Source organism: Lycium ferocissimum, chromosome 9 (genome assembly GCF_029784015.1).
Source record: "Lycium ferocissimum isolate CSIRO_LF1 chromosome 9, AGI_CSIRO_Lferr_CH_V1, whole genome shotgun sequence".
In the NCBI taxonomy this organism is placed as follows: Eukaryota; Viridiplantae; Streptophyta; class Magnoliopsida; order Solanales; family Solanaceae; genus Lycium; species Lycium ferocissimum.
The window spans coordinates 13,025,047-13,035,245 of record NC_081350.1 but is presented as its reverse complement, the minus strand read 5'-3'; positions in this window follow the sequence as shown (position 1 = coordinate 13,035,245).

Sequence of the window (10,199 nt, the reverse complement as noted above, 5' to 3'; positions counted from 1 at the left end):
ATACCTTCATTCTCATCATAAAATCCATAACAACAACAATCAAAATACTAAGCAAAATCAGTTCACCATTTTTACCTAAAACAGCCCCCTACGGCTTGGATAACTTTCCAACACCAACATACACAATTTCATACATCCAATTCACATTTACACATTCACAATACATCCAAACTCATCCTAAAACATATAGAAAATGATCAACTCTTACCTTAATAAATTGGCTCCTTAATTTGCTGAATTTAATGACTTCAATTAATTCAACCTTGCTGGCCCTAGGATCACTCCCACGTTGCTATGGACCTTCTAAGGGATTGAATTACCTTGTAATATAAATTTTCTAATCATAAAACTTGGGACCTTCCATGGTCAGCCATGGCCGAAGCTTCACCTCTCTCTATCTCTATATTTCTTGAAATGTTGAAGATGAGAAATGAGCTCTTGGTCATCAATTTTACATTATATATGCAGTCCCTAAGAGTGACAAGTGTCCCACTCAAGGCTTGAGCCAATCAAATTTGGCCATGCCATGGGTGGGGTCCACACGGCCACTAACACTTAATTAACATTAATTTAATATTAAAATAATCCCTAATCCCCACTTAATAATCTAATCATGGTTAATTAATCCCTAATCTCCATTAATATTTCCATACCAATTAAAATTTATAAGCAATTTGTGCATTAATAAAAATCGGGGATTAAAAGTTTCTATCTCATATCCCAAAATAGTCTTGTCCTTAAACTTATCGCGATTAGCTTAAAATATCCCAATGTACAAAAATACGGGATATAACAATGCGTGGAATCTTTTAGGGATATGCGACAATCACAAGAGCTCGGACGTATCCATAAGCGTGTTCCAGAGATCCCGTATCAGGTGGCGGGTGGTCGTGGTCATACTCGTAGAGGCGGTGGTGATAAAGGTGGTGGTGGCAGAAGGGGGTGGTGATAGAGGTGAGGTGAGGAGGCAGCTGAGGAGCCCTCTCAGAGCCCATCGACACACATGTTTGATTTTTTACCAAAAGATAATGTATTAATTAAATCTAAATTAAAATTAATACTAATTGTTTATATGTTATTTCAGGTTCATCCTTCTGCGCCTGTGGACTCATCTCCTGATGAGATGGACCCGTCTCCTGATGCTGATGAAATTCCGATCGTACATAGCGCACGTAAACCCCAGAAGAAGCATATTATGCTCAAGGGCGCAAGGAAGTGAAGTAATGATGATCATGGCATAAAGCGTCCTATTATTAAGAGGAAGAAGGGAGATGGAGATGATGGTGAGCATGGTGGGGATCGCCTTAGGCCTAGGGTTACTCTAAAGGCTCCCACATGTGGGACTGATTAGAGATTGTATATATGTAAATAAATTGTACATTTTATGTTAATATTATAGATTTTTTTTGTATTATTTTCTTAATGATAATTAGTTATCTTAGTCTTTATTATCGTTTATTAATAACTCGTGCGATGTTCTAAATTAATTATGAAAAAAAATCTCGACATATTCGAAATAAAGTAATGCCTTGACTAAATAATAAAACGCTTAAATAAAAACCTTACAAAATAAAACACTTAAACCTAACGATAACAAGTTTCCAAACAAAACTTACTTCGGGAGACTTTACAACCCCTAAAACGGCGATTCAAACGTTTAGGTATACTTGATGTATTGAGCCTACATTATTGTTCACAGAAAAAAAATATATCAGGTTCTATCTAAAATATTGATATTTCGGAGTTTTGAGACATGACTAATCTTTCGTCAAAGCATGAAAAAAACGTGAATTTCAAAACTTTGAAATTATACAAAGTGTGGTGAAAATAAAACTAACCCCTATTGCACACAAAATTAATGCGCAATACGACTTAACTGTAGCCGTCACAGTTAACTCCTATTGCGCACTAATTTGAGCAAAAGACACTTTTATAACTTTTTTTTTGTGGGTTATTTTGGATCAAAATCCTACTTTTGGGGTCATTTAAGTTGCGGACTCAATATCTTCACGACGAACAAGCTATTACCACAGCTTTACATCACATTTAAGAATCTCAGTAAAATAAAGGAGAGGAAGATATATACTCCATTTAGATTAAAAAAAAAAAAAGGGGTTAGTGACTTTATTTTCTTTATTTAATAATGCTAGTCAATCAATGAGATGCTTTGTTGCTTACTCTTCATGGGAGTTAATTAGTTACTCCCTCCGTTTCAAAATAAGTCCAATTTTACATAATTAAATGATGTTTTTTCCATTTTTATCCTTATATAAATAAAGAGAATTTACATAATGAATAAACTACTACTTTACTAGTAGCAAAGAGATACATTTTTTTTCAATTAATTTATTAAGGGTAAGTTAGTGAAAATACATTCTACTTTCTAGGAATAAATAGTTTTCTTAAGGGGTGCCTCCTAGCTAAAAACACAATTTATTTTGAAATGGAAGGTGTACTTAGTACTCCATCCGGTCCGACGCAAGCGTTCACTAGTCTTTTGCACATACATAAAAAAAAAAATACTAAGGTTCTGTTTGGAAAGCCACCCGGTATTTGGAATTGGTGTAATTACTCAGCCTAGTAATTTCACAGTATAGTAATTACGGCAACTTGTTTGTTTGTCATAACGTAATCATTGTTTAATTATAAGCGTACTATTCAGTTGCAGAAGCATAATTACACCATTAGAGTGAATGAAATCCTACAATTTAACTAGAAGGATTAAGTGCAAAAAAAAAAAAAAAAAAAAAAAAAAAAAAAACATAATTGCGAAAACCATACAATCGTGTTTCAATTTTAATAAAGTAATCCACGGTTGAAATTAATAAAAAATATTTATAGTGCAGCTGTTTTCTCAGACGTAAGTGGAAAATCTTTAATTATAACTTTAATAAAAATACATTAGAATAAGCAATTAAAGACTTGCAGACACGTGAATAATGAAGTTTGAAACAATGATAATTTTACATACTTAATACTTTGATAAATAAAATTTGTTACACTTAGCTCTTTTTGTTATCGACATATACGTATAAATAATAAGGTGAATTGCTTTAGTAGTCGGTAAACCTTGACTATGTACTCACACAATTTGTAAGAAATTAGAACACAAAATATATTTTTAAACGAAAACTTGAAAATTTAAAGGGTGCACATATCTTCAAAATGTATTTTAGATATTTTCCCTTCCACTTATGTTATATTAGTAGCTGAACAGATTTCTTTTCAAGTTAAACTTGTATTTCTTTTAAGATAAGATTGTCCTACTACCTATGATAATCGTTGAATTTCTCGATTTGAGGATCTGACCTGCTTTCTACTACTCCATCGGCTCATTTTGCTATGCAGGATGCTACTGCTACTGTAATATTCTAGTTATTAATGATACTCTCCTTTCTACCAAAAAAAAAAGAAAAAGAAAAAGAAACTCGTCTAATTGAAACTGTTAAAAAATGAGAATACAATTAACATGAACAAATGATTCTTTATTATTCTCTTTTTACTTTCTAATATTCTAAAACCACCATAAACTTAAACTATACCTATTTTGTTACTTGCATACTTAAATTATTAGGTGTTCACAGAACCCTTCTGAACTATAATTTTTCATAGTTAAAAACTCTATACGTGACATTTTTTTGTTATTTTCTCTTATTAATTATTTGTTTTAGTTTAAAGCTTATTAATTAATTGTTTTAGTTTAAGGCTTATTAATTACATATTTTTTGTTCTTTTTTCTTTTTCCTCTTTTGTGAAATTACTCAATTTTCTTCATTTCCTTTTTCTTCTTTTTCGAAACTCAATATCTTTTGTTGATAACAATAAATTCAGTTATAACCTCATATTCCTAAAACAACAATAAAACCAAAAGAAACTATAAATAAAAAAATTAAATTATTAAAATATATAACCAAGGAATAACTTAAGAAAAGATCTAACTCTTTAGAAGATCCAAATTTTAGATAAGCTCTATTTTATCAAAAAGCTTTACTATGTTATAAAATAATAAATTTTAATAATTTACCCCTTCAGCTATCCAAAATAATAGAATTTATTGGGTTTCAAAAAAGAGGATAAAATCAGAGAATTGAATAAGAAAATAAGAGAGAGAGAGAGAGAGAGAGAGAGAGAGAGAGAGAGAGAGAGAGGAATGAAAATAAAAAATAAATAAAAGTGTGATAAACAAGAAAAATATAGCAAGAACTAAAGAATTAACAAGATAAAATATAAACAGAATGATAATGGTAAGAGCAAAGTAAGACAGCTCTTTCTCGTCTCCAATCATTGGGTATACTAGGCAACACAAATAAGGGGTCTATGGGGCATATAAAACTTCTTAAATGAATTTGATCTATAACACGATAATATAATAGTAAGTGAAAAATAAAAATTCACGTGCTATTAAGATCTTGAAATTATATAATTGACTAGCATTTAGAACAAATTAATGACGAATTAATTTAATTTGTTCTGAATGCTAGTCAATTTTATATTTCAAGTTCTTGATAACACAGATTTTTATTTTGTCACTTTAATATTATATTATTGTGTTATAGATCAAATTGATTCGGAAGTTCTACTTGGTTATTAGAATCCAACAGATTCTTTATGTGTTCGCGAAAGGCCTTTTAGAAGCTATTGTCTCCTTCCGTTTTTTCTTTCGCAGTTACAAATACTTTCATTTGATCGCCGAACCTGCTAAAATAGTCATAATTTTTTATATATAGAAAGAATAGTTCAAATAATAAATCTTTCCTCATATTTGAAATTTAGAATTCGAGCTCTACAATATTCATTCACAAATCATAACAAAGATTCGTCAATCTTGGTCATTTTAAAGCATGTGCATAGTGATTTGCAAGATCCATACACAATTATGCTTTAATATGTAATTCTGATCAGTTGAAAGAAAAATTAAAGAGAAGTTATATATAACTACAATACAGTTTAAGAAATTAAAATTGAATCAAATTCGTATGCATACCTCCCAGAGATAATCAAATCAGAAGAGGATAAAGATTGCTACCACTATTGGGAATTACAGGAACACCAAAGCTCGGAAAGCTACATATGACGACAATATTCTTGGCATTTCAAGTAGAACTTCCTCATTCTTTTATTGATGTGAGGTACACGATATAGAGAACAAATAGCAATTTTTGGGAACAAGGATTAAATGGCTCAAATTTAAACAGGCAGGCAGAAGAATTTTTTTTACATCCCTGGCAAGATTGCAATTATGCTCTATTATTTCGTTCAATGGTTCGTGTTAGGCATATACGTGATGTGCATTTTTATAAGATTAATGAGCAAAATTTAACATATTAGGTAGATAGTAATCATTAGTGCTAATTGATAAAGGGAGAAAATAAAAACAATTATAAGCATTTAATAGGATTTCATTAAATCAAATACCCTTTATTCATATTTTAATTATCTATAATTCATTAGAATATTTCTAGAATTTTGCGTTATAGGAGTTGAAGAGCCCTGAAGATGCTAGAAAATATTCTTTCCAAATAGCTGTTTATTATAGGTATTATTTAGCATTTAATAGGATATATTTTAATATCCACTAATAAATTCGTTTTCTCAGTCATTAAAATCTTACTAAAGTTCATGAAATTATATTTATATTTTTTAATATCGAATAGTAAAATATAACCAAAAAATAAGTTATGAAAACGTAAAGTTTTACACTCACATTTATTCATTATTGTACATATAGTTTAAGTGTATTTAACAATAATTGGGGCTTTTAGTTGTAAATGCACTATGAATATTTTGTTTGTTTTGAGAAAAGTACAAATACATTTTTTTCCCTTAATCTCAAATTCTTGCATAATTTTTGGAACTCCACCAGTAAATAATGTTTTTATTCCTCGTACATTTAAAGCTTTGACCTTTTGCTTGTATACTTAAGTGTACAATTATTGACCTACATAATGTTCTTTAGTTTCAGTTGGTACTATCTGATTTTGTTACCTTAAAAGGTTGAAATTTATACTTTTGTAATTTATACTTTTGTAGCTAGTTTCAAATTTAACATGCATAAATAAATGAGCAAAAAAAGAGAAACAAATATTGTTACATTAACTGTATTTATTCCATCCTGATGAGATGCATTGAACTTTCTAAAATGATTCCTATTTCTCTCTTTCCCTTTTGTTTTGAATGGATTGAAGAACATATTTATATACTAATAATTTAATTACAATTTATCAAGCGTGTTTTTAAGGAGTCCGTATATGCATGTATACCGTATTACTTATAATCAAATGTCGTATTCTTACACGAAAGTGTCATGTATCATTAGGAATTTATTAGAGAAAATTTCATCACAATACAACCCATAAATATACATTGTAACATAGTAGCCTAAATACAACAGTTCAAATATGTAGCCCAAATACATTAGGCCCAGATTCGAAAAAAGGAGGTTCTTTCTTTCTTGGATTCTTACCAGGTGTAACTAACATTTACTAGGTATTTATCATTAGTAGCTATAGTTTAAAATAATTACAATACATAACTAACTTTGAATAGCTAATTACAATTCGCATCAAATCTGAGTGTATTTACAATTCTTCCTCCTCCACCATCTTCATTTCTCATATCTGAGTATTTCCTCCTAGCTTCAGCGTCTTTACAATTCTTCCTCCTCTCCACCATCTTCATTTATGTTACTCTATTTTTCTCCATTGTTTTCTCGTTCTTTTTTTCATCCATTCATAAACATGAACTCTTGTTCTATTAAGTACGGAATCAAGAAAATGACATCCGGGTTAATATAATTGGGACTTTCGTATGGAAATACAGAATTTTAAACTATTTTTATACAATGGGGATCGAAGGGATTCTCTCTTTTCTTGAAAATTTTTCAGGACCCATCAAAGATTTTCAATAATTGTTTGAAGTTCTTGGTTGTCATGGTTAATAAGGTGTTGAGTGTTAACTTTGGGTCAATATGTCAAGATTCTATAGATTCCGTCCATCGCGGCGGCAGACTTTGCCGTTGACGGTACGTGGAAAAGAAATGTTTGAAGGCCAGATGACGGCGCCGTTGCCGGATCTGAGGGTATTTCTCATATCTGAATGTATTTCTCAGATCTGAGTATTTGTCATTGTTGTTGCTTGAGTTGTATTTATTTTTGTGTTGAATACATAAAAAGAAATGGTTTTTGGTTGGATTCGTACCGGACGACGGCGCCGTTGCCGGCGATGGAAAATCTCCGGTGGTGTATCTCAAATCTGTATTTTTTTCTGGTATATCAAATTTGATTGTATTTTTTTTCGTGTATCTCAAATCTGAGTGTATCTTTTTTTCTTGTATCTTAGATCTGAGTGTATTTCATTGTATTCATTATTTTTTTAGTGCAAAATATAGTGTTTCTTTATGTATTTTTTGCTTGTATTTCGAAAGAGATTTTTACAAATGAACATAGTGAATTTTAAATACAGCTGAATATCCCTGTATTTTTTTGCATTTATGTTGTTTGAATACAACCGAATTTAAATACAATAAGTTGAATACAGCGTAGTTACGAATGAATACCGTCAAATTGAATACATCCGAATTGAATACATCGAAATATAACCGAATTGGAATACAATCGAATTTGAATATACGTTACTATAGCTACGAAATGTAATTAGCAAAAGTATAGCTATACCTTTAAAAATAAAAAAAATAAAAAAAGTTTAGTCATTTGTGTAAGTTCCCCTTTTTTCTTGGTTGGGCCATTTGTCCTTAGACAAAGAGTGAATACCCATTCAAGCCATTACCATTAAGATTTAATAACAATACTCCAAACATTTATTTTTAATCTTTCTAAGGAAAAGGGCCTAAAATGCCCTCGAAGTATGAAATTTGGTATAAAAATATCCTCCGTTTACCTTTGCGCTCTAAAATGCCCCTGCCATTGATAAGTTGGTATTTTACAAACTTATCTCTTCTTTAAACTTTAGTTTTTTGCTACGTTTGATTGAAAAAATAGTGCATTTAATATCGTTTACTTCCACTTTACATGTTTTATGTGATTTAGAAGTGATCGGGAGGAAACCAAGTGAAAACGATGCACAAAGGAGCCAAATTGAAGAAAATGACAAAAGTAGCTAGAAGCACAAAATGTGGTGAGAATTGCAAATCTGAAAAATCTGGAAATAGCGACTGTTTTGGTCTATCAGATTTTGATGTGGGAATATTTTTAGGGTTCTTACACCGCACTTGGGTGTTGAAGATTTGGTTGAGCAATTTTTTGAACCTTTACTTCATTTCTTTGATTCCTTTCTTTGATTCCTTTCTTTGTATTGAATATTTAAGTGTGTAGTATTTCATTCGAATGCTTGAAACTTGTTTATAGAAATATGCATAGTTAAAGTTTTGGGTTGAAACTCATGTTGTGCTTATGTATTGAATGATTTTTATTTCTAATGAAGTGGGTCTTTGTTTCTTTAATTAATCTTGTTCTTTACTGTTTCATAAGGGATTAGCTAACCCTAGAACTTGCCCATTTACTTCGATTTGAGTTCGGTAGAGAAAAATTGAGGTTGGAAAAGATTAATTAATAAGGATTTGGGGCTTTAAACCTCATCTAATAACTTGAGCTAGGAATATAAAAGTTAACTTGGGATTCAATTGGTTGTGCTTAATATCACACTCTAAGGCTTGGAAAAGTATAAACTAAAATTCATTGATTTGGTTGGAAAATCGTGAAATACATTGGATCGTTACTTGAGAGTATTTTTCCCTTGTATCCATGCTTGTGGTCATAAATAATTTTATTTGCTTTCTAGGTTAGTTTATCTTTGTTAGTTTTAAATCAAAAATCAAATATTGAAAAGTGTCTGGCTTAGCTTTACTTTCTTAATCGCCTTTATATTGTTCTCTGTGGGATTCGACCCCGACTCGTAGTTGGGTAAATTATATTGCAACGACTGTGTACACTTTCTCTTTGAGGAGTGGATTTAGACGTTACCAATTTTGAGATTCAAACTTTAACATATGAATGTTTGCATAAACAAGATTTAAAGTGATGGCTAGTTAATGGTGGCTCGATGGGCCAATTGGATGTGCGGTGTTACGGTGGTGGTTTTAATGGAGGTTTTGGGCTGTTCCCATAGAGGAAAGGACGGTGGAGATTAATGGTGGCTCACTGGTGGCGACGGATGTTGGTACAATCACCATTTTAAGTCAAGGCGGGTTAGGTGGATTCAGATTTTGTGTTGGGATATAATAATTAGTTTAGGTTAACTTTAAAACCAACCAATTAAAACGTGCCATGTAATAAATAAAAAATATAATTATTTTTTCGGAAAAGGGCCTAAAATGCCCCTGAACTATGTGATTTGGTACTCCGTCCATCTATTGGGCCAAAAACGCCCTTGCCGTTAAAAATAAGGGCAATTTAGGCCCAATAAGTTGACGGCAGGGGCATTTTAGAGCGTAAAGGTAAACGGAGGACATTTTTGTACCAAATCCCATAGCTCGAGGGCATTTTAGGCGCTTTTCCGATATTTCGAAGTTAACATACTTCTTATTTAATATACTTTTTACTGTAAAAACCTCCAATCCCTGAATCAATCAATAATTAAACAAAAACATAAATTTGTTCCTCGAGAATTAATATGCAAACCTGATCGTCTCTGAGCAAAGTCCTAATAGCAAAACATTGCAACTGACATCACCCTTCTTGGAAACCAAAAACTAGAATTTGGCAAGCATACTAAATGGATGAGACGTATGCAACTAACCCACCAAATGGATCACTAACAAAGGGGACCAAGTAAAACTCTGCATTGATAACTAGATTCCTGCTATAGGTAATGTTAGGGGAATCGTTCAAGGACCTTTGAATACCAATGAAGAATTCACCTAAGTTAGAGACCCATGCGTAAATGGTCATTGGAACTTGGACATCTCCTTCTCTCTCCCTAAATCTGTGAAGGACATTATCGAAGGAACCTTTGCCCCTGCTACCACCACTAACAACATATGCCAAATTCAGTGCCAAGAGTGATTACACTCTCCTTGACAACAAGTCAAGAAAATACCACTACCTAAATGAGAAGAGCTTTACCTGGAAATTAAAAACTCCAAACAAGATCAAAGCCTTCCTCTGACTCTTTCTCCATGGCAGACTTTCCTGCAGCCAACATCTCAACATAATAGGCCTGAACGTTGACCCACGATGCAAATT